The sequence below is a fragment of the Canis lupus genome, chromosome 9, assembly GCF_048164855.1.
Source record: "Canis lupus baileyi chromosome 9, mCanLup2.hap1, whole genome shotgun sequence".
NCBI lineage: Eukaryota > Metazoa > Chordata > Mammalia > Carnivora > Canidae > Canis > Canis lupus.
In genome coordinates this window covers 43,908,881-43,934,294 of record NC_132846.1, presented here as the reverse complement: position 1 = coordinate 43,934,294, position 25,414 = coordinate 43,908,881, and the positions used below count along the sequence as shown (strand labels likewise).

The window sequence follows — 25,414 nt, the reverse complement described above, 5'->3', positions numbered from 1 at the left end:
TGACTGTGGGGGCATGTGCCACGTTTGGCAGCCATGAGCATTTATTCCCTTGCATTTTCTTTCTTGGGTGCTCTGACAGTGGGGTCGGCCAGCCCAATCAAAAAGGCTGCCTATGGGGAACAGGAGATGGGGTCAGAAGTTGCGCCCCACATGGCAAGCCCAGTTCTATCTAGGCTGATTTGGGACTGACTGGTGTGTTTAAAAATCGTGCAAATAGGATCACCAGATAAAATGCAGAAAACCCGATGCAATTAGGATTTCAGACAAATGAGGAATAAATTGTCAGCATAAGTGTCTCCCAAATATTTTACATACTCATACTAATATATATCATACTCATAAATATATATATATATATGTATATATATATATATTCACTGTTTATCTGAAATTCAAACTTAAATGGTGTTCCCTATTTTTATTTGCAAAGTCTGGCAATGCTACCCTCAAACACAAAGCTGCAGCCTGGCTCCCAGGACTCGTCAAAGAGAAGGCCAGGCGGTGCTATGCCTTTGATCTAGTGGACCTGCTTAAGTCCTTGTACTCCAGGAATAAAAGAAATCTCTGAGCTGCCCCGGTTCATTGTCTGAGAAGCTCAAGTGCCAAGTTAAGAGGTCCCTCCCCCTGCCCCCTCTGGTGGGAGCCTACATCTCTGTGGGTGGTAAGCAGAGAGGGGGAATGGGGGAGCTTGGCAATTTGGAAGCAGCTGGACAAAGGTCTTGAAACAGTAGACCAGGGGCTGGTTCCTCACATGGGAGGCTCCGAAGTGACTTGTTTTCAGACCCTTGAATTCTCAAGGTTGAGTAAGACCATGCGTGCAAAGGGAAATTGGTGGTGGTCTCACTGAATCCCTCACTACTTTCAAAAGCTAGGTAGGGCAAAACACAGGCCTGTTAGATGTCCCTCAAGTGCACTCTCCTCTCTTGCTTTCTCTTGGCACCCCTGGATTTATCATGTGTTGGAAGGCACATGGGTTGGGGCATCATGTGTAAATCCAGACCGCCTCCCCTGAACACCATTGTGAATTTTGGTCCTCTTGATCCTGTGACCTACTTTTTCCAACTTGCTCTTGGAAGGAGTCACTTCAAGGCCTTTTCTCTATGAATTAATATATCTTTTTGAGGAAAGAGATTATCAAAAGACACTTCAGGACCTGGGACTCAGATATGAAGCTTTGTTTATTTTTAAACTAATTGTGTAGCAGGTCTTGCATGAAGCAATCTGGTAATTTCTGAAAATCTCTATGAAGGTTGCCATGTCACACTATCTGTGGAGGGAAATTACTTTATTGGTTTTTGTTTCCTTTGCTTTTACCACGATTAACAATGAGTTCTAACAGCTATGGCCACATTTTGTTGTGTGGGCAGCAATGGGTTTGACGCCAAATACACATCACAGAATCAGGAAGGTCAGTGTGTTTTTCAGGAGTTTGCCTGATGGACGTGAGCCAGCTTGAAGCCCTACAAAGCAGCAGGCACAGCCAACATTCCCTCTGAGTTGCAATAATCCAGGCAAGAGGTGACGGCAACTTTGACCAATGAAGTAGCAGTTGAGGTGGTAGGAGGTTGTTGGATTCTGGATTTATTTTGAAGAAGTTGCCAACAGGATTTGCTAATGGGTTAGATGTAGGGTGTGAAATCCCCAGAGAAGCAAGGATGACTTCAAGACTTTTTGGCTTGTACAGCTGGAAGGATAGAATTACCCTTTACAGATATGGGGAGGTTGAGAGGGGTGCATGTGGGGGAAGGAGAGTCAGGAGTTTCACTCTGGATATGTTCATCTGAACGTGCCCAGTAGACATCCCTGTGGAGGTGTCAAGTGGACACTTAACTCTGCAGTTCTGGAATTTAGGAGAGAGGTCCAGGCCAGAGGTTCAATCTGGAAGCTGCCAGCAGATGGATGTCATATAAAGCTGTGAGACAGCATGAAATCATGGAGAATGAATGAAGATAGAAAGAAGAGGTCTGAAGGTGGAGCCCTGAGGTCCTTTTCTACTGTTCACCAGCAATACCGAGGAACCATGCTCAATGTTCAGGGGCCACTCAGGTCGCCCACAGTAAGGGCTGGTTCTTTTTGCATGCAGGTTTTCTAATTCAAGAATAGGCTTGGGAGTGAGTGATGGCTGTAAGGTAGATTGCATACCTGTTCTATTGGACCTGGAAGAGGTATTCAGGGAGACAGGCAGACCTTGGTGCCCCTACAACCAGATTTCCACATCGTGAAGCAGGCCAGGAGGCTGAAGGCGTGTACAGTGGGAGCTCCTCTGAGAGCATGGAAAACCAGGCTACATAGATAGGAGATCTTGGTTGGAGACGGTCGTGTGCTGAGGCTCTGTGAACCAAAGGCATGGGCCAATTCTCATGAAGTGGGTTCCAAGAGGCCGGCTGTGCTTAGGCAGGTAGGTGCTATAAGGAAGGGTCTAGGTAGATGAAATGGGAGAAGACAGTGCCTCAGAGTGAGTGCCGCGGTCAGGCTGATGTGCACTCAACTCGGGCAAGCTACTAAGCCATGCTATCAACAAGGAGGTGAGCATGGTGCCTGCAAACAACCTATGATCCATAAACGGTAGCTGTTAGTATTTTAACAATCACTCGTGGTTTTAGGACACTCTGTCTGTATCTAGGCTTATTCAGATGAAGATTGGAGGATACACTGCAGAAAAAGCATACTGCCCCTCTGAGACATGAGTTTGGTTTTTAGAAATAGCTATACTGAAGCTTTGCCTTCCACACAAGGAGGACATTTTTTTAAGGGTTTTTTTTTTTAAGGTTTTATTTATTCATTCATGAGAGACACACAGAGAGAGGCAGAGACATAGGCAGAGGTAGAAGCAGGTAGAAGCCTGTGGAGAGCCCGACATGGGACTCAATCCTGGGACTCCAGGATCATGACCTGAGCCAAAGGTAGACGCTCAACCACTGAGCCACCCAGCTGCCCCGAGGAGGACATTTATTTTCATGACCAGGAAGCAGTGGCCTTACTGAGAGAAACATACCTTGAAAGAACACTTTCTTGCCTCCAGGTATGACAAGAAAGGGAGAAAGGCAAAGCAACGCAGTCCAAAGCACAGACCTGGGAAGGTAGTGCAGATGGACTGAGTTGGTCACTGTATTAGCAGAGGCTGACCTCAGCCTGTAAGGCACAGGGAGGTACTGTCTGGCACATCCTTTTTAAGGGGGAGAATTGGAAGTGTGTCCTGGGACCAGCCTCACCCTTTAATTTGAGAAGAAACAGGCTTGACGCAGGGGAAAGAATCACTACAGGTTACATGGCTGGTGGGTAGAAGGCTAAGACCAGGTCCAGGAAGGCAGAAACTGTGGGGTAGGAGGATCTGGATGAGGTGTGAGGAAGGTACGAACGGTAAAAACTAGGTGCTCTGGCTTATAGTCTGGGTTGTAGAACCCCATGGCAACGACCAGCCTGGGACTGGATTTTTTAATTCTTTTTAAGTAAAAATCAGGGGAACAATGAATAAAATCAGATCATTAAAATAATGCTTTTATATTTCATTGTGGAAGCCTCTAGACTAGAGAAGTGAGGATTTATCTTTAGTTATTCCTTTCTGAAGCTGGGCCTTTATTTTTAAAAGGATTAAAATAATGGGTGACAGAGTTTAAGGAGGGCACTTGCTGTGATGAGCACCAGGTGTTGTATGTAAGTGATGAGTCACTAAATTCTACACCTGACACTAACATTACACTGTCTGTTAACTAATTGGAATTTAAATAAAATCTTGAGAAAGAAAAAATAAATAAATAAAATGATTAAAGTCATGGACAAGGCTCCAGGACAAGAAAGACCCAGTGAGTGGCTTTGCTCTAGTTATCCTGTGGAGGAGCAGCCAGTTCCTTGTGTTCCCTTGAGCCTGGACCACACAAACCTGGCATTGCCCTCCTCTCTCCTTGCCTCATGGTGTCTCCTCTTGAATTACAGTCATCATGGAGATCAGGTTATCTCTCTGGCTTTTAGGCGAAAGGTCAAGATCTGAAAAGACTTGGAACCAAACTGGAAAATCTGCTTCCCTCTCCAGAACTCCCTGTCAGCTTTTAAGCTTCTTCTGTTTATACAAGTCTCAGAGAGGGCATTGGTCTTTTGTGTTCTCACATAGGCGCAGGCCTCTCAAGCTTGTTTTCCAGTGAATCTCAGCAAACCACAAACAGAATGGCCTTGTTTATTCCTTCTTTATCCAGAACTTTTTTCTAAGTAAGAGAAAATCAAATGCTTTCTCTTGCTTTTGAAATACACACATGCCAAGATCTGTTGTACCACGGCAGTGGTGAGCTTAGCAAGGAGCATGGATTCTGAGTCAAGCGATAGCTCACCCAACCCAGGCCCACCTCTGACCCCTTACTGGCCTTACATCATGCCCATGCCCCCAAATCAAAGTCCTGATCTCACCTCCAACACAACCAATTGAACAATGGACTTCAGAGGAGTAATACTGATCTAATTGTTATGAGGCAAGGATGCCTCTTACCCAGAAGCTCTAAAGCACTGAAGTCCAATCTTCTTCTGAGAATATTTCCCTATATTGCTTGGCATTAGTCATGCCCACTGCTTTAATGTCTCTTTCTAGAAAGTAAGACTCATTTCTTATCACCAAGCACCATAGAAATTATGCCAAGAGACTTGGTTAGAACAAGGGTTTTAAATTTTATGCATCTTCAATCTTCCTGCAAATGTCTTAATCTTTCATTCTCCAAAGCTTGGAGATCCACAAAGGATGAAATTGGCTGCCTGGTGGGCAGACAGCCTGGTTGCAGGGGTGGCTGCTGGTTTCTAGAATGAGCAGGGCAGAGGGCCCTGGCAGTTGCCTAGCCGTCTTCCTCTATGGGATAATCCCAGCTCATCAAGGGTGTGTGTGTGTGTGTGTGTGTGTGTGTGTGTGTGTGTGTGTGTGTGGTGGGGGAGGCCATAGGAAAAGAAATATAATGTGTTCTGGAATCTAAGGTTTTAAGATTCAGTGGTCAATTTCAACTTACCAAACAGGGTCCCAAACCCAAAGAAGCACCAACTGAGCTCATTTCACTCCAAATCAGCCAGACCCAAACCACTGTAGGTTCTCAGTCTGGGGAGAAAATGCAGTATGGGGACCTCCAAGGAGACATTAGAGGGGACTCATTGTATGAGTTTTGGAGTCAGACAGACCCAAGTTCAGATTCTGACCTCACTATTTAGAAGCTATATGAACTTGGGCAAGTCAAATGACTTCTCAGAGACTCAATTCCTTCATTTTCCAGTTGAGGATAAAAAACACATCCTCATAGAGTTCTTATTTTGATAGAATACCCCTGGCTAAGCAGTAAGAAGAGGCATCAAAAGGGTGTGCCAGGCACAATGCCAGGCACAAAGTATATGCTCACTAAAGGGTCTCATTTGTTATCTAAGCCAATCCCTATGGTCTCCTATCAAGGAAATAGTTATTCTTGAGAAGTTTCTTGGAAGCTAGGGTCTTTTTAAATAAGACTTTTTTTTTTTTTTTTTAGACATAGGCTCCACACCCAGCGTGCATCTCAATGCATAATGCAAAGCTTGAACTCATGACCCTGAGGTCAAGACCTGAGCTGAAATCAAGAATTAGACACTTAACCGACTGAGCCACCCAGGTGCCCTCTTACCCTCTTGCCCCTTTAACTCCTTGGCCTACTTCCCTAATACCCTGCCACCCCACCTGGCAGCTTAAGACAAAAAACCCTGGCTAACTTGGTAGGCTGTCACCACTCCTTGAGGACCTCTGGAATTGACTAATGAGGCCACCTCAGGTGCCACTTTGCCACTAACCTTGGAAAAATAAATAAATAAACTATGATCTGTTGGAGAACAGCAATAGGAGAAACATGCCCACAACCTGGTACTGTGGGGATCTCAAACCATAGGGCTCTTTTAGTAAAGTAACACATTTCTGTTTCACCAGCCCAAGGTCCACTGACCGGGCCTGGTGGACTCAACATGGAGGTCTGGGTGCTCCAGTTTCACTCTGGCAGCCCTCAGAGTCCTACCTTCACAGGCTGCAGAAGTCCTGGATGGGAGGACAGGAGCTATCTTTTAGGAGAAATCAACAATGATTTCTCAGTTCTATTATTTTAAATAATATCCCGTAGGTGCAACATGGTTTTGTGGGCTAAGTATTCAACCTATGTGGCCAGTGATGTTGTTAGTGAAGACAGTTTCTTGCCATCCCTGGCTTGCTAGAGTTAGGGTGAGGGTAGAGGGTAGAGGGTGTTGGATTCCCTTTAATAAGTAAGTGAGCATAAACAAACAGATAGATAAACAATAGATAGATGATTAGGTAGATAGATAGATAGATGATAGATAGATAGAGTGGTCAATGAGAATGGAAGATTGATCTAAGCCCAGAAATATGTGCTGCATGTTCTTGTTCGCCAGGCTATATGGCGAACTAGGCACCAGAGTGAAGCTAAATCTTTATCTGTGAGCTGAATGCAAGGTCTTCTACCTGGTGGCTCAGGAACAAGCATGGATTGGGACTCAGGACCTGGACAGTGTCTGGAGGTTCCTTAGAACATCGGGTTTCTGAGGGGGAGTTTTGGGGATTCATATACTCATTCAATAGGTATATGCTGCAGCTTTGTTCGCAGTGGGAATGACAGATAATAAACAACAGAGACATATCTCATATGTTGTTTGGTGATAATTTTATGGAGAAAAATCAGTCAGGTGACAGGGATGAGGAGTCTTTAGGTAAGAGTGCCAGCAAAGGTAGGGCATTTTGTTTCTTCATGTAGAATGTCAATAAAGACCTCCTTAAGAAGGGAACAAGCCAAGATACAAGATTGGGGGAGGGCAATCAGGGAGAAGGATGAGCAAGTGCACAGGCACTGAAGTAGGCAGGAGCCTGGCTTCCTTGAGGAACATCAAGGAGTCCAGTGTGGCTGGAAAGGAAGAGAGAAGGATGGAGAGGCAGAGGAGGAGAGGGCTGAGAAGGGGCAGGACTAGGTCATGTGGGTCTCTAGGCCACTCTGAGCCCCTGGCTTTTACTAAATAATATGAGGGCCACTAGAGGATTCTGAGCAGAAGGAGAACATGATCAGATATATGCGGATTACCCTGGGTGCTGGTGCCCCACAGCTAGGTTTGAATCTTGATTCCACATATGATCCATAGCACCTTTGGTGAGCTATTGATCTTTCTATGCTTCCCTTATAGAATGGATTAGTACTCATCCTTCATAGGGGCCTTCCTAGGGTTATTGTAGGGTGAAATGAGGTAATGCATGTACGGTGCCTGGCATGTGGTAAAAGCTCAAACATTAGGTATTATGCTGCTGCTGCTGCTGCTGCTGCTATTGATGGCACACAGGCAGTTTGGACATAGGAAGGCAAGTTCTATGGGTGCAAAGGGGTGTTAAAATTGAAGCCACCAACGGGAGGTCAGTCATGGAAGTCAGGACTCACTGGGAGGTCAGGACAAGGAGTGGTCAAGAGGGAGAGGACAATCTAGCTCTAGAGGCAAGGTGACAGTGTGCAGGTGGGCAGTGAGGGGTACCCCAGGAGTTATCTGGTTGGCTAACTGGGTTCAGGAGCGCCAGGCAAAGAGACCTGGAAACAAGGAGCTGGGTCTTGGGCATGGCATAACGAAGGTGCTCTCCAAAAAGATCCAATGGAAGAAGTGCCCAGCTACAGGGACAGCTTGAGAGCAAGTGACCAATGCCTTCCTTTTGGTGGACTTCGTGAAGAAGAAGCATTAGCTTCTAATTAGTAGAAAGCAAGACAGCTGCTGACACAGTCCAGCTTACAAGATGTGAAGTCTGGGAGGTAGTTGGGCAGGTCCATGAGGCAGGGTTGGGGCTGAAGTGTGGTGGAGGAAATTAAACCCACTGTAGGGTTGAGAGACTCCAGGGGACTACTCAACACTTAGCAGAATCCAGTAATATATTTGAGCTAGAGATAATATCTCAAAAGGTTGACCAGACATTTAAAAACGGATTATAAACATCCCTGCTTCTAAGCCAGAAGCTTAGACACAGGACATGGGACAAACACCAAGGTCTTGAGGCCAAGTTTCTGTATAGAGTATGAACTACCTAAAAACTGGGGTCTGAGAGGACAGAGAACGTATATGGGCTAAAAATGACTCCAGAATGGCATATTTTCTAGTTCTTGGGATTGTGCTTTATAGGTTTATTCTGCTAGGCAGTGAGATAAAATCCTGTGTCTGCCTCCAGCAGCCCCTTCTTCCCGTTAGAGACTGTTCACTCTTCTTTTTCTCTTCTTCTAACAGTCCTGATCATCTGGTTCTTGAGTGAGGACCTGAGCTGGGGATGTCTTTCAAAAACAGCAAACCAACAATCAACCAAAACAAACAAACAAACAAAAAACCCAATTAATAACTGACAACAATGAACCTACTAGGCAGGCAAAACAATGGCCCCTTAAGGATGCCCATGCCCTCATTCCCAGAAACCATGAGTATGTTACCTCACAAGGTAAAGAGGAATTAAGGTTACTATTGGCTGGCTTTAAACTAATCATATTGTCCTGGATTATCTGCGAGGGCCCATTGTAACCACAAGGGTCCTTCAAAATAGAGGGAGGCAGAAGAGGAGATTGGGGTGATGAGATGTGAGAAGGACTCAACCCATCACTGCTGGCTTCACAGATGGAGAGGGGCCAGGAGCGAAGGAAAGTGGGTGGCCTCCAGAAGCAGGAAAAGGCAAGGGAAGCAGGTTTTCCCCTGGAGCCTCCAGAGAGGAACAGCGTCCTGCCAATGCCCCGATCTCAGCCCAGTGATACCTTGTCAGATACCTCCTGATCCCTGGCACTGCAAGATAATGAATTGGTGTTGTTTAGGCCACTAAGCCTGGGGCAGTGTCCCAGCAGCAGTAGAAAAGGAGCACAGTGCCCCCCCAAACTCTCTGTCCTACGGAGCCCGCCAGGTGCTACAGCACAGGGGCCCTCAGCCTGGCTCCCCAGACTTAGTGTACAAGGTCGCCTGTCTTATGCTACCGTCCCTTGACCGTCCCTGCCTCTCACCGCTACCAGTGCTCAAGATTCCTCCTGAGAGGGTCCTTTATGTTTGCACAGAGCTCTCAGGCTTACAAAGCACCTTCCGTGGTTGGTGTGAAGTTGAGAAGGAACGACTTACGTGTGAGCGCTTTGCGAACTGGAAAGTGAACACAGGCATGAAGTAGTGAGAGACTTTGTGTGTGTGGCTCTCCAGGCGTCCAGCCCAAGGCCTCTGAATGCCCACAGGGCTTCTCCCCTCAGGGCCTGGCCACAGTGTCTTAAATGCTAGTTCTGTATGTACATGAGTTACCTTCTCACCAGGCCCGGAGCCTCTTTGAGGGCAGGGCTCCAGACTTACATATGGATCTTGACAACCCTTGTAGGGAGAAGCTTAGCTGTGGTACAAGTGGGCATGGGGAGGGAAACAAGAGTCAAAAGGTCACAACAGATTGGCAAGGGCACTGGCCCACCTCTCTGCTTAGCCACAGCACTTAGACTCACACTCCCTGATGACAGGGCCATGCTTTTGCCTCTTTGGAGTAAGGTGTTTGGCAAACAGTTGTTGGAAACATATTTCTCTCAGTACCCTGCCCTGGTATCTTTTTTTTTTTTTTTTAAGATTTCATTTATTTATTCATGAGAGACATAGAGAGAAAGAGAGGCAGAGACACAGGCAGAGGGAGAAGCAGGCTCCATGCAGGGAGCATGATGTGGGACTCGATTCCAGGTCTCCAGGATCAGGCCCTGGGCTGAAGGTGGCGCTAAACCGCTGAGCCACCTGGGCGGCCCCAGTATCTTTTAAGTCCTACCACAAATTCCTCCAGATGCCTCTGGCCTTTGTCTGATTCTGGATCTTTTTCTTTTCTTTTTAAGGATTTATTTATTGAGACACACAGAGAGAGAATGCATGAGTGTGTGGGAGGTGGGGGGAAGGGTCAGAGGCAGAGGGAGAGAGAGTCTCGAGCAGACTCCATGCTGAACTCCGGGCTGACTTGGGGCTTGATCTCCTGACCTGGAGATCACAACCTGAGCTGAAACCAAGACTCAGACACTTAACCAGCTGCACCCCGGATCCCAGGGCTTCTTACCTACAGTCAAGGGCCCCACCTGGGTGGCTCAGTAGCTAAGCAACTGCCTTCAGCTCAGGGCGTGATCCTGATCCAGGGATCAAGCCCCGCATCGGGCTCCCTGTGAGGAGCCTGCTTCTCCCTCTGCCTGTGTCTCTGCCTCTCTCTCTCTCTGTGTGTCTCTCATGAATAAATAAATAATTTTTTTAAAAAACCCTGAAAACAAAAAACAAAGGGCCCCCACGAAAAGAGTCTTAATTCTGGGCCCTCTCAAGCTCCCTCATGGGTCCTGCGCTGGGCTCTGCTCCAGGCAGGACAGGCCTCTGGCTACTCCGTTTCCACAGGTTCGGGGAATGGATGCAAAACAAGGAGCCCCGCAGCAGAGGGATCCGAGTATGGGGACCCAGGGGCCAGCAGGGCAGCCTTGCTCTTCCCGCTCGTTGGCACAGTCTGTCCTGTTACTCTGGGCCACTTTAGGTGAACGGGAAAAAAAACAACGTCTGTCAGCTACAGAATGAACCCATCAGGAAAGGAATGTTATTGCCAAGTGTTCTCAGAGGGCTTGACAAACAACGAAGGTGGAAACTTTAACATCAGGCTCCGGTTCCTGACCGTGGCCCCTGGTGGCCCTTCTGTGTGCAGAGGCCTGGGGCCCCTTAAGAGAGAGCCCCTGTCTACCTGACTCTCTTCACGTTTCCAGGCTTCATTGGCCTGTTGGTGCAGCTCCTGGGAGAGGGGCTCCCAAATGAACAGCCTGTGGGGAGCAGAGATTGCTGGGATTCTGGCTGCTGTCAGGCCAGGCGCTGTGGCAAACCTGAGAGCCCACAGCAGTGTCCAGTGTCGCTGCTGGCTGTGCCCTTTCTATAGTGGCATTTCCATCTCCAAGGAGGCAGCCAAGGCAATAGGGACCTTCAGCGTATTGCCCTCTGGGCGGGCAGGGGTGTCCCCTAGCAACTGGAGCTGTGATCTGCATATGACAGCACGTTGCATCTATTCAGGACTTTCTTTCCCTGCTTTCTTTGAAACGAGCTTGCCCTCTACCCAAGTTCCCTGTGAACCCCATACAATGAAAACAGCAGTTGACAGGTTCCCTGTAACTCGTGCAATCTGAGTGCATCCAAGAGGAGAAAGAGAGCACTCATTACTGAAACACAAAACGAGCCCCTTCCAAGGCACAGCTAGTCGGCCCTTCAGTTTGCCGCCGCTGACCCCACTGCCCTTCCAAGCACAATGAACAGAGGGAGGAGAGGGAGAGAGAGGTCTTTACTCCTCAAGTTGCCAATTGATCATCTTCCTAACCCCTCTGGGGGCTTCTTCGTCCAAACAATTCAGGTGACAGAGGTCAGGGCTCCAGCCCATTCCTTGGGGAGATCTTAGCTCTCCCTGCAGGGACTTTCCCAGGTGAAACAAAGACAAGCTCTAGAAGCCTTAAACAAACTCCTGCTGATGACGCAGAGCAGAAACAGAGAAAGGGGAAATTAGAGGTGCTCAGAATCACAACACTGGGCCTCAGGCCTTTCATCCAGCCAGACCTCAACACCCTTTTCACACTCTGTGACTGGGCCATGCATTGTGGAAGCCCAGTCATGTCCAAACCCCCAACATGGCAGCTAATGACAACCACCTGGTATCAGGGTTGGGGAGAGAAGCCATGTAAGGGATGGAAACAGCTCTTATTTTTGCCCACCCTGGCTTTTAGCTGATTAACCAGACTTCTAATATGCAAAATATCAGAAGATGAGAAAGAAGAGGCAGAGAAAGAAGAAGGAAGAAGATGGAGGAAGATGAGGACAATGATGAGAAGGAGGAGGATGAAGAAGAAGAAAGAAGAAATAGTTTATGAGGTAGGTCTAAACAGTTCAAGCTTTCAAAGAAAGCCTGCAGAGAACTGCTGACCATTCCGGAGGCTGTCCAGGGAGGGTTCTGATGGATCTAACTCTACCGCTTGAATGCTATACCCTATTGTGCACAAAGCAACACAAGCTAGTGTTAATGAAAAAATATACCCGGGCTCTTGGGCTTATCCTATCCAGTCCTCAGAAGAGCAAGAGATGGCTAAGCAGCATAGGGCTTTGTACTTTTATTCCTAATTCCAGAAGCAGTAAACAGAGTGAGCACACAGCCACATTGCGCCAATGACCTCTTTGGGTTTATGTAGGACCACAGGCAGTCATTTAACCAATGGGCCTCTGAGTTTATCATCAAGAAATGAACTGTATCACTTGCAAGTCTCTACATATGCCATGTACTTTCATTTTTCCAATACTGACCCATTATGCCGAGTGCCCTCCCTACACTTATTGACCTGGCAAATTCCTGCCGAGTCTTCAAACCACATATCAAGTGCTATGTTCTTTATATACACTCATATCTTAGCAGTGTTCACATTGTGATCTATTTACTTACCTTTCTGTCACAAGGCTGTAATTCCTTTGAGTGCAGGATCACGTTTGTTTTTTCATTTTTATATTGGTGGTTAGTGCATAGTATCTACTCAATAATCACCTAAAGAACTGAACTAAATCATGATAAAGATCATTATTTCTTTTTCAGGTCCTAGGTTGGGTTTTATTCAATCACCAAGGACTGTGAACAGGGCTCTGGCATTGCATAACTCCAGAGACCCCATTTTCATAGAATATAAGAATATTCTTATACTCTCTATGCAATATGGTAGCTCTGCTTATAGAACTCCTAACATAGGCCAGGCTAAGGGGAAGTCTAAGTAGGAACTTACACTCTAGTTACAAGGACAGAGCTAATGTGGAAAGATACAAAAGTCAAGAGTGGTTTTGCCTATGGGTGCAGGAGGAGGCCTGGGAAAGGAGAGATCAGTGTGGACTCTAGTCACTCGGAAAGGCTTTGTGAAGAAATTTCACTATCTGTGATGAATGGGGTAGAAAATAGAATGATAAAAGGAACATGCAGAGCACAGAGTACTTTCAGGACAGTGGACCTATTCTCTATGATATTATAATGGCAGATACATGTTATCATACATCTGTCCAAACTCACAGAATTTATAACACCAAGAAGGAACCCTCATGTAAACTGTGAACTTTGGTGATAATGATGTTCCAATGTAGATTCGTTGGCTGTAGGGAATGTATCACTTTGGCAGGGGATGTAGATTGTGGAGGAGATTGTGCATGTGTTGGGCTGGGGGATATGAAATCTCTTTACTTTCTGTCAATTTTGCTGTGAACATAAAGCTTCTCTAAAAATAGTCTATTTAATAATAAAAAAAAGAAAGCATGAATCTATTTGGGATATTAACAGGAAAAGGTTTATTGAAAAAGGAGCAAGCAAAGCACATAGGAGATAGTAAACAATGTGGCCTGACCAGAGATAGTGGGAGGAAGTATGCACTGAAGAGTAATGAGAAATTAGGTTGGAGAAGTAAGATGGGGCAGATGATGAAGAATCTTGAAAACCAAGTAGAGAAGTTCAGACTTGATTTTGGAGGACATAGGGGGCCTATAGGTTTTAAGGCTGAGAGGTGATTTAACAAAAATAGTAAATGTAGGGGATCCCTGGGTGGCGCAGCGGTTTGGCACCTGCCTTTGGCCCAGGGCGTGATCCTGGAGACCCGGGATCGAGTCCCACATCGGGCTCCCGGTGCATGGAGCCTGCTTCTCCCTGTGCCTGTGTCTCTGCCTCTCTCTCTGTGTGTGTGACTATCATAAATAAATAAAAATTTAAAAAGAATAGTAAATGTAGAAGCAGAGTTTGAAGAGTGTTTAGAGAGAGAGAGCCTAGAACATTCTCCTAGTTATCAAGGTACCAAGTTCAGTAGGTATATGTTTTGATCTCATGACTATTTATGGACAGAGCTGTGGAAGATTGTGGTTGGTCTGGCAGCAGTGGGCAAGATCCTACAGTGCTCTGTGAGTATGAGCTTTCTACTGGATTGAGGTCACATGATGAGTGAAGCTGGCATGAGAGCATATGAGGCAAGGGGTGCTCAAGCTTGAGGGGCTAACTCGGCTTTGCTGCTTACTTAATTTGCTGCTGCTTGAAATTTGGCCTTGACATTGTTTTCCTAATATCTAATAAGTATGATAAATAAGACAGTTCCAGGGGTAGCCCGGGTGGCTCAGCAGTTTAGCGTCGCCTTCAGCCCAGAGCCTGATCCTGGAAACCTGGGATCGAGTCCCACACTGGGCTCCCTGCATGGACCCTGCTCCTCTTTCTGCCTGTGTCTCTGCCCCTCTCTCTCTGTCTGTCTCTCATGAATAAATAAATAAAATCTTAAAAAAGAAAAAGACAGTTCTGTGGACAATGGGCCTTCTTGTTTATTGTTTACCTTCTTGTTTAGTCTCTGGATTTTTAGTACAGTGTGTAAGAGATGAAAATGTGGTTTTCTGTATCTTGAAAACCAGTCAGTCATTCAACAAAGAGTTATTAACTTTGAGGACAGACCAGGAAAGAAAAGAGACAAAATCCCTGCATTTCCAGGGCTAAACATTCTAGTAAGAAGCCATGTAAATTAGTATCGTATCAGTTGTAGGAAGGGTGAGCCCTGGACCCATGTAGCCTGGAACAATCAGTAGTGGAGGGTGACAAAAACCAGAGAAATGTAGGAAGTTGGAACCAGGAAGAGAGAGCAAGCTTACTTTGTTCTAGAAAAGTAGTCTTCAAATTTTATAGACAGTATACCCAAAGGATGCAAGTGGATATAGCCTCTCAGCAAGAGTGGCTTGTGGCTACAGAGGTACTAAGGAAGGATGGGAGTATAAACACCCTGAGAAAGAAGAAAGAAGAGATCCAGGTTACATCCCTTAGTTGCATGGGGATAACCTGATGGAGTGAGGTGTACAGGGGAGCATTTGCTTCCTTGGAACACATTTTCCTTTAAAAAAGCATCTTTTTAGCAATATCTTAAAAGATGATATTGAAATGAAGATGTTGGGATCCCTGGGTGGTGCAGCAGTTTAGCGCCTGCCTTTGGCCCAGGGCGTGATCCTGGAGACCCGGGATCGAATCCCACGTCGGGCTCCCAGTGCATGGAGCCTGCTTCTCCCTCTGCCTGTGTCTCTGCCTCTCTCTCTCTCTCTCTCTGTGACTATCATAAATAAATAAAAATTAAAAAAAAAATGAAATGAAGATGTTAAGCCCATCATGAAAACACACTAGGGAGAAAGCAAGAGTCAGTCTGTCTAGTATGTAGTCAAAATATTAATGACCAGGCATGAGATATAGAGAGAAGTGGGGACATGGGACAACGAGGTCAGCCTTCTTTATATGTCTGGATATTGGAACCTGGGAAAACTGCTGGCCAGCTCTTGAGAACTATTATAAAACTGGGTCAATGCATCAAAGTCACAGAGTGGTGGATTCTATCTCAATATAAGAAAGAACTTCCTGAGGATGAAAACTTTCCAAAAGTGGCTCAGATGTCTTCACAAAGTAGTGTGTATCCTATCCTGGAAGAGTTCAAACCCCATAATGGACATCTGTCAGAGCCTCCAGTATTGGGATGACCAGCCAAAGCCTCTAATGCTCCAAATCTCAGATTCTGGTGATAGAAGGTAGACGTCTGAAGAGTAGGATAAATCTGAGGACTAGTCTTACCCAAAGCCCAGAGAAAACCTTCCAGCTACAATCATAGGAGCCCAGAGACTGGTTCTTAAAACATAATCCATTCCCTGCCAGCCCTTCATTACCAAGGGCTTGGCAGTCATTCCTCTGCATCATTATTTGATAAAATACTTAGAGGCATTTTTAAAAAAGATTTTTAGTTTATTTATTCATGAGATACAGAGAGAGAGAGAGAGAGAGAGAGAGAGAGAGAGAGGCAGAGACACAGGCAGAGGGAGAAGCAGGCTCCATGTGGGGATCCTGATGCAGGACTCAATCCCGGGACTCCAGGATCATGCTCTGGGCCGAAAGCAGGTGCTAAACCGCTGAGCCACCCACAGATCCCTCTTAGAGGCATTTTAAACATGGCCAAAGTGGAGAAGTGAGAAAGCAAAGGGCCTAGTTCAAGAGGGAGACTTGCCTAGGACCAGAACCCAGTGAGGTTTGCACTCAAGGGGTGGTGCAGAAACTCCAAAACAGAAAGGCCTGGCTCTGACAGAGTCAGATCTCAACTACCCTGGGCCCTCCTTTGAATGGTTGAACAAACGGCTCTAAATCACCTTTTGCTGGAGGAAGCCTGGTGCTCACAGGAGGGTCTGAGATTGGCCCCTGATAAGGCAGCATGTCCTGTCTGGCTCCCCATCCACACCTTCCCAGCTGGGCCGGCTGTGGATGCCGCAGAGTTCAAAGGCACTGCTTCCCTTGGACCCACATCAAGGACTAGAATGAGAAAAGGTCCTCTGACCTTCCCATAGTGAAGGATGGGACCACCTTTGTGTTGCATGTGTTGAGAGGGGGAGTAGATTTTTCCTGTCACTATTGTGTTTTCATGTACTGAGTGTAGAATATCTGAAAACAATCATCGGAAATAGTCTTTCACCTATGGCCAGAGGCTGGAGCCTGGCCCAGTGTGGTGAGAGGCTGTGTCCATCCAGTGGGAACCCGGTGGTCCCTGTTAAGGACTCACTAGGGGGCATGGCTGGGCTTTCCTAGTCCCTGCCCTAAACACTGGTGCCCTGTGAGTGCCTTCTGGCTAGGCCATGGGTTCTTCTTCTTTTTTTTTTTTTTAAGATTTTATTTATTATTTATTTATGGGGGGAGGGCGGAGGCAGAGACATAGGCAGATGGAAAAGCAGGCTCCATGCAGGGAGCCTGATGTGGGACTCGATCCCGGGTCTCCAGGATCACACCCTGGGCTGAAGGTGGCGCTAAACCGCTGAGCCCCCTGGGCTGCCCTAGGCCATGGGTTCTGATTGCAAGTGCCTTCTGCTTACCAGCTCTGTCAACAGGAGCCATCAACCTGGAGACCAAACCCTATCCTAAGTCCCACAATCCACCTCAATCTCTAAGTTTTCCACTTCTTCTTCAACCCAATTTGATCATTAAGACCATTCCAGGCCTGAATTTCAGCCCTCTCCTGGGCTCTTGGGACGGTGCCATGCGGTAGTGGCAAGCCATGTGGGGAGACAGTCGGATTTCCACCCACCCTGAGGTTAAGGCTGCTGGGTGCTGGTGGTGGGAAGCTGACGAACTCTGTGGCTGTAAGTACTGGGTGGGAAGGCTCCTCCAACCAGAGCTCCCCTGCTCAGGCCTGGACTGGCCTCCTCTCTGGGAAAGAGGACCATGCCACATTCTTTCTCACAGGCCTGTCCCACGCCGGGTTAGATCACCAAGCTCCAGAGGCCTCCTGTTATCAGAAAGGGCCACAGCAGTGCTCACAGGGGCAGTCCAGGCCTCTGTGGTATGACCTCTCCTGAGAGGAGCCTGGAGAAGCCACGGACCAACACCCACAGGTTGAAAAAGAGACAGAGTACATTAAGGAGGGAAAAAATGAGAAGCATGAAGATCTGTACCAGAGGGGTGCTGGCCACAGCAAGCCCCGCTGGAGGCTTTCCCCACCATTCTCTGCCAACCCTGATGTCTCAAGGACCCAGTGAAGAAAAATTGAGCCCCAAACTGATTATGGCCCAACTTTCTGAAAGGACATAGGTCACCCCTTTTCCATCCCAAACACCAGGCAGAGCAAATGCTATTAATAACCCCAGCCCCTTCCCAGGCCACTCAGGGTATGTAGAGCCGGAGTCTGCTTCTCGAATGCAGGCAGCTGTTCTGAAACAGGTTTGAAAAGTCATCTTTGGCACATAATGAAAAGGGTGTGTATGTATGTGTCGGGGAGGGGGGTACCCAAGAACTCTCTATCAGGGCCAGTAATATTTTTAATTGCCGAGAATCGGCCTGTGGCTGTTGCTCAAGGCTACAGCGTGCAGCCTTGCCAAGGATTGGAAACTAATTTCAGAGGAGGTAAGAAAGCACGTCCCAAGGACTGTTCATTACTGAGCTGTCATTTCTTATGGAAAATCAGGTGACGCCTCAGCGTTTATACAGTCCTCTCCCCACCACCTCTCCCTCTTTCGTTCCCATCTAGAAAGGGAGCAGTGAACTTGAGCAATCTGGGAATTTTGGTTTCTGCCCTCCCCCTGAAGCATGACCGATGGCCCATTTTTCAAGCCAAATCTCACCCCTTGCAGGCAGCTGTCAGGAAACCACAGAAGGTGCTTGCAGGAGCACAAGAAATGGCTGGTTCTAATCTGGGGAAGAAAATGAATTAACAAGGCAGCTACTTATGGAAGAATGTTTTCTTTCCTTCAGCCTCAGCCTGCATATTTTCACAACATGTGTACTCTGTTACCTTGTCACTTCCCTGTTTTCTTTGGGTAAATAACTGGGCTCTGGATTTAGGGGAAGAAAGAAAGAAAGAAAGAAGAAAGAAAAGAAAGAAAGAAAGAAAGAAAGAAAGAAAGAAAGCCAGCTCAGGAGTATCACCAGGAAGGCTTGCCGGGCTGAGCTGGAAAGGGAGAATGAGCATGCTCTGGGCAAGAAAGGGGCGCATTGCAAACTCAGCCTGGCCTGTTCCAGCCGGGGCTTTTCACTGACCTCTGCAAGTCAGGGTGTGGGAGTCAGAGAAGGGAGGAGAAACCTGCTCCTGCAGCCTTGGGGCTGGCAGGCCCCGTGGCTTAGGGGGAAATAAAGAACTTTTCTCCTTTGCCAAGTCAAATGGAAAGCCCTCTCTGAACTCGACAGAGTCAACAAGGCATACTGTGGCTCTGCTCCCAGCCTCTGCCTTCCCAACTGGCCAGGGAGCTGCCAGGGTGGGGGAGGCCCCTCTCCTGGCCCCCGATCCACACCCCATTGTGAACTTTGGCAGGACCCGGGTCCTTCCGTGGAGCCCAGGAGCAGGGTCTTTCTTTGTGGAGCCACATGGCCAGCGTTTGCTTCTGTAGGCAACATTCTCCATCTCGAAAACGGCCGAAGGTTTCTGAGTGTCTTGTGGAGGTGTTGCTCAGTCCTTTACTTCTCTGGACTAGGAGTGCTCGCCTTGGGACATCTGTGCCATACACCAGCTGGGTACAAATCCACACTGGTTTCACCAGCAGGATACCTTTTAGAAATGCACTGTTGATGACGGTGCAAGGGAATGCTGAGTTTGTGGGGAACAACAACTTACTCTGCTAAATTAGGGTCTTTTATTCATAAAGCTTTGCGACACTTATTCCCTCAGGTCCTCACAGCTAGTCATTAGAACAGGGAGCCAATACCAACATTGCTCCTCATATTGCACAGCACGTAAAAGGAGTTAGTTCACCAGCCACCACAACACACTTGTGGGTGCTGGTTCCATCCCTCAGGGGGAAACCGAGGCAGAGAGCACTCAGAGGCTGAGGCCAGCACAAAAGCCCCCACAGGCAACATGGCAAAGGCACAGGCGGATTAACTGGGTGCTGTCTGGGCTTCTGCATATGTGCATTTCCTTTCTCCATCTGCTCAGGAGCCTTTGATTCCAACTCTGTACTCCCTATCTCACTTTGTAGATCACACAGCCTTCGCCAGGCAGAGGTTTGGAATTCAAAACCAGAGTTTTTGGTTGCAAAGGTCTGGCCCCCATCTGTCGAGCTGTTCCTTCAGTATGTCTGGGAAGGGCTGCGAATGTCCCACAAGGTGAGGCCACTTGGAGCCGAAGGGGGATGTGGTTGTTGTCTCTTCCAAAATAGTACTTGCAGGACATCAAGGGCTTTCAGCTGGAGGGAAATGAAGGATGAACCTTCAGATGAACGCCAGAACTTTCTGGAAGCAGAGAGACAAGGACACTCATGGACTACCCAAAACATCCATGTGCTCTAATTCAACAGCGGGCAGCGTCAGAGACCTGCTGCCAGGCAGACAGGAGCAGCTATGAAAACAAAGACACCAGCTTGCGGTCCTTGAGCCCTTGCCCCTCCCAGGACTGCTGGGAGCTTTGCTGGGGGCACCTCATCTGTTCCCCGCTAACCTGGTAACATGGGTACTGTTGTCTTCTTCTTCCCGGTGAGGCACAGGGAGAGAGGACGTAGCCTGCTTTAGTTCACCCTTAGAGACCAAACGGGTGACAGTCACTCAGGCAGGGTGATGTCAAAGCCAGTATTTTTTGCTCACTGTGCTGTGCTGCCTCTGAGGAGAAGCTGAAGGAGCTTCTTCCTCAGGATCACGGCATTCGGGAGAAGCTCCTCTGCCTGGCTTGGCGATGGCCCACCCCAGATCCAGGAGAAGGCTCCACTAGCACTGACACTGGTGGCAGAAGATTGAAATGTCCCTTCAGTGACTGTTCCACTGTATTTCCATGTGGAACCCTACAGGGCTGGTCCTGGGGTAGTCACACTTGGAACTGCCCTGCCTCGACCCTGCTTGCCCCGGTTCAAGGCCACTGCCAGCCTGGTGTACACCAGAGCTTCAGTCATGCCCTTGCACTTCTGTATTTACTTCCTTGTCTTCACCTCCACTAAGTGCTTTGTGGAGTTGAGGCTGATGTGAGCAGAACTAAGTCACGTTTCTCCACGGGTGGCCCCTTAGGCCACCAGCACCAGAGTCCTCCAGGTGCCTCAAGAATGCACATTCTCTGGCTCTGCCAGAGACCTCAGTAAGGTTTTCAGCATTGGGACGGGAAATCTGCATTCTTAACATGCTCCCTCAGGGGACTCTGCTGCTCCCTGAAGCTGGAGACCCACAACAATTGGTTTCTCTGAATTAGGTTGTGTTGAACATAAGCCAGATGTGGCCAAAAGAAACCAGGCAGTGTCATGCTGCAGTCTGCCTCTCGTCCCTCAGAGGGGCTGGAGTGGGCACTGTGCAAAGAGCTCAGAGTTTATTTGGGTAGAGACATGGGTGTTCTCAAATGAGGAGGCAGGGGCGAAAGGAAGCAGGGAGGGGCAGAGGAAGGTGGAGGAGGGTGTGCACTCTCTCTGCCAGTCTATTTAGAAGTCCGAGATGGGCAAAGGTTCCAAGCAAAATGCCTCCAAAACCCCATTTAAAAAGGCATTCCCGAATCCGGCCCATTTCCTGCTGGATGATCCCAGCAAGCAGGATGGAGAGTTAATCAGACCCTAGGGTTTTCAGAAGGGCAGTCAGGCAGCCTTGCAAAGCAGAGAAAGCAGGGTGGAGCACCAAGTAGGCCACCTGGGGCAGAGGAGCTGTTTGAAGAGGGTATGAAGCATCTCAAGACTTCTGAAGGCCACTTTCAAAGAGGCATGTGAGAGAGGGAGCCCCTGAGGGACCTTGAGGCCCAAGATCATTAAAGATATCCTAGGCAGGCCACTGTGTCCAGAAAATGAGATGAAGCTTTTAGTCAGTCAGTTTGGAGTTTGAAAAAAAAAAAGTTCTTTTCTTGATCCTTCATAAAACTGAAAAAGGAACGGGTTTTCCCCCCACCTCACCAACAACCCCAGGACAACTGAATACAAGGGGCTTTAAACTTGACATGTAGGAAGACCTCCCTGAAAATCATTTCCCAGCTCATTTGAAGGGAAAATAGTGCTATTTGGGAGACCACCTATAACCTATAACATCTGGGCATATTCAGTGGAAGTAACTCAAGTGAAAAAAATCTATTAGTTGGGAAAGTGTGACACAAAGAAGATAGAGAAGGAAGTGGTGGCGTGAGTCGGGGAGCCTCTGGGTGTGTGTAGACATGACTTCTTCTACTTGTCAAATGGTATATGCCCCCGTGGACCTGGACGAGCCATGTCACATCTTTGGGTCTGGGTCTTTTCCTGTGAAACCAGGTAGGAGAGAAAGCTGCACGATCGGCAGAGCTGCTGCCCTGTGGCACCGGGGCACCTGGGTGGCCACACAGTGCCTCTGTGTATCCCGCATGCTCCTGTCCTTGTCAGAGCCCAGCCCGGGCAATGACAGACCTTTCCTGTCATCTTTTTAGTGGGCAAACCACAGGAAAGAGATTAAGAGCGGCTCTGTGGTCTTTAGATTAATAAAATCAGGGCATTACTCAGAATTACTCCTATGATTGGTATTTATATAGTGTCATATATGTATTTATTCGTGTCATATATATTTATATTATGTCATACATCATATATACAAATCACATATACCTGCCATTTGTATTTATATAATGTCATATATGCAGTGCCATTTGTATTTATATAGTATTACATCATGTATGTTAACATATATGTGTATTATCATATCACATGTATGTTATATGATATGTGATATCATATGTATGATACTATATAAATACACATCAGGGGTATTTGTATACATATTACAAATAACCTAATTATAGGTATATGTAGGTAAATGCGTATTATAGGTATTTGCATATACATGTACGCACACATATGTGTGTATAGGTATTTGTGTGGGTATATATATATATATATGACATTATATAAATACTAATCACAGATACGCACACACGTACACATACACACACAGTCACTGGTTGAGTAACCTGAGGCTTCCCAGTGAGGCCATGGACAATAAACATTTGACTCCTATTGTGGGTTGGTTTGCATTCGAAGAAGATACATTGAAATTCTTATCTGTGAATATGAACTTATCTGGAAATAGTGTCTTTGCAGATGTGAGTAAGATGTGAGTTAAGAGGAGGTCATACCAGAGTAGGTTAGGCCCTTGTTCCAATACGACTGGTGTCCTCATAAGAAGAGAAGAGACACAGACGTAGACACGCACAGGGAGACGATGCAGACACATGGGGAAGATGCCACATGAAGATGGAAGCAGAGACTGGCGAGATGCATCCGCAAGCCAAGGATCAACACGGATTGCCAGCAACCGCCAGAAGCTGGAAGAGGCAAGGAAGGATATTCCCCTAAAGCCTTCTGGTAGTGTGGCCTTGCCGACACCTTGATTCAAACTACGAGCTTCCAGAACTACGAGAGAATACACAGCCGTCCTTTTAAGCCACCCAGTTCAGCACCAGCGTGTGACACCTTGTTAGAGCAACCCCAGGAAACTAACATGACTCCCACTGTAGAGTGGTAGGGGAGGTCAGGCTTTTGCATCTGCTGAGCACCCCTGTTCTTGGCTGCTTTCCCTGGCTCTCTCACGGGGAAGGGGTGGGGTGGAGATATTTAACTGTTTCCAATTGAAACCAACACTTGAAAGGTTCTGAAGGCCCCCACACCCCCTGCTCCTCTGTGGTGATAGCTGATGGCTCAGGCCACACCTCTACCACCCCAAGCCCAAGCTGGATCATCTGGAACCGAGCTGAGAGGACAACACTTCGCAGCCTTCCTCTTCCGGCACCGGCACAGTGGCTTTGAGCCCTCAAAGGGTGGTGGGAATTTATGGGTAGGCTGCCTCTGGATCAGAGCTCCTGCTGTGAGAGGTTCTCTTTTTTCACTTTAATGGTGCCCGGGAATTCTCTCCACGCCCCCTCAAAACAGCCACACATCTTTTTAAAATTTGCACCTTTTTTTCAGGCTGGTTTCCTATGGTGAAGGAGAGGCTAGGAAATGCCCAATAAATCATCTGTCTGTCCTCACTCAATTGAAAGGCAGGAAATGCAGAGAACAGTCCCTTACCTTTTCCACTTTGCATATAACAAGAGCTAGCAGGACCCTTAGGAGGGCAGCCCCTCCAAGGGCAATATTAATTCTTCAAGGCCACTGGAGTTATTTTCCGGGACTAGACCCAAGGGGGCAGGCACATTTGGGATGCTGATTGCCTTCACCACCAGCCCTTTCCATGGGCAATGTTTCTGGGACTTGCCCTGGGAAGCTGGGTCAAGGAGGTTGCAATCTAGGTCGTACAATAGCTAAATCGTGTCCAAGAAGATAATGACCACCTACAAGGGAGTTTATGGAGGGTGTCCAAGGAGAGGTTGAGGGTGTGTGGGAAGGAACAGAGGATGCTTCTTGGTGGCCAGCAAAGACTTCTTGGAAGAGGTGCAGAAGGTCCTGGACTGAAATGTGAAAACTAGCAAGGGAACATAAGAAGGAGGGATGAGCCTGCTGGAGAGGCTGGGCACTCCTGAGAATGGCCTGGAATGGGGGGTGAGGAAAGCATGTGGCTTACTTGGGGAGCAGTGGAAACCCACCATGTGTGGAAAGAGTCAGGTGGGGTGGCAGGAACAAGCCTGGGAAGCAGAGGAGCTTCTCCAGGAGGCCTTGAGAGCCCAGCCGAGGACTGAGGACCAGAGGGAGGTGAACTGAAATCATGCTTCTAATCTGCACAAAGGGGCTGGCAGTCTTTGCAACACGGCCTCCACTTGGACACCCAGTCAGAGAAACATGGCAACTCCTAAAGCTTTCGGGCCTAATGTGAGCTCCACCCTGGGTTTTCTCCAGAGGCCACCAGGAGATGGGGTTCCTACAGTGCATTTCACACCAAACCCTCCCCAAACCCCCTGTGATACTTCCCCTCTAGTTTCACACACTTGAATTATCCCTCAATCTCTCCTTTTCTCTCTTTCTCTTTCTGGCCTCCTCCCCTTAGCCTGTCCCACCTCCACCCTGGGGGGCCCCTCACTGCTGCAGGCTTCTCCTCTTCTGACCTGCCTCACTCCCCCACCAGTCAGGCACCCACCATTCAGGATAGATGAGCCTCTCCTTAGGGAATTAGAGGTGTCTTCCGCTGTGCCCACTTTTCTACTCATGACTAGCCCTCTGGCTAGCCTGGGGCTACGATGCTCCATCAGGCTCTGGCTTCTGGAACAATCTGGGGTGGGAGGTGGGGAATGCAGGCCTGCACTGCAAGGATGTGAGGCAGTACAGACAGAAGAGCAGATAGGGGGCCACTGGTTCCTGGGGCAGGCCAAAAAAGGCTCTGGGAAGAAAAGACCCCAAAGGAAGATGGGAAAATCAGATCAAAAGGTGGCCCTGAGTCTGGACAGACTTTCAAGTTTGAGGTCTGTCACCTTTACAGACTGGGAGCCATGAGCCTGAGTCTGTCCTGTTTACTCAGCTTCTTTAGGCCCTAGCACGGCGTTGAACACACGAGAACATTTGGTACATGTCTACTGAACAAATGAATGTAGGAATGAGGAGAAGTGTGTAACTCAGCAGCGACCTAACTGAAGAGAAGGGATCCTCTGCAACCCCATGCAGGTGATGGGGATCAGAACACACTACCCCCAAAACACAGCAGCTTGGCATATTGGATATTTTAACCTGAAGGAGTCTGAGAAAATAGCAAAAGCAGGAGGGTCACTCTGCCCCCCTCCTCCCCACCCTTGACAACACTGCTCCCCCGAAACAGGTCATAAAACCCTCATGTGAGGGGTGCCCTTCACATACTTGGAGGTATATCTTATCCCCAAAGAAAAAGGGACAAAGGGATCCCTGGGTGGCGCAGCGGTTTAGCGCTTGCCTTTGGCCCAGGGCGCGATCCTGGAGACCCGGGATCGAATCCCACATCGGGCTCCCGGTGCATGGAGCCTGCTTCTCCCTCGGCCTGTGTCTCTGCCTCTCTCTCTCTCACTGTGTGCCTATCATAAATAAATAAAAT

At 47.8% G+C, this 25,414-nt stretch overlaps 1 protein-coding gene and 1 long non-coding RNA gene across 9 annotated transcripts in view; one reads left to right on the top strand and one right to left on the bottom strand.

Annotated features, from left to right (window-relative positions):
• The window catches only part of RAD51B (RAD51 paralog B), a 696,371-nt gene that overhangs the window by 6,823 nt on the left and 664,134 nt on the right, over nt 1-25,414 (bottom strand). The window lies entirely within an intron of this gene.
• Nucleotides 1-25,414, top strand: part of LOC140640144 (uncharacterized) — a 33,944-nt gene that overhangs the window by 5,847 nt on the left and 2,683 nt on the right. Inside the window, exon 3 of the long non-coding RNA XR_012036813.1 lies at nt 11,733-11,877. This is a non-coding gene — a long non-coding RNA (uncharacterized lncRNA). The remainder of the gene's footprint in view (nt 1-11,732; nt 11,878-25,414) is intronic.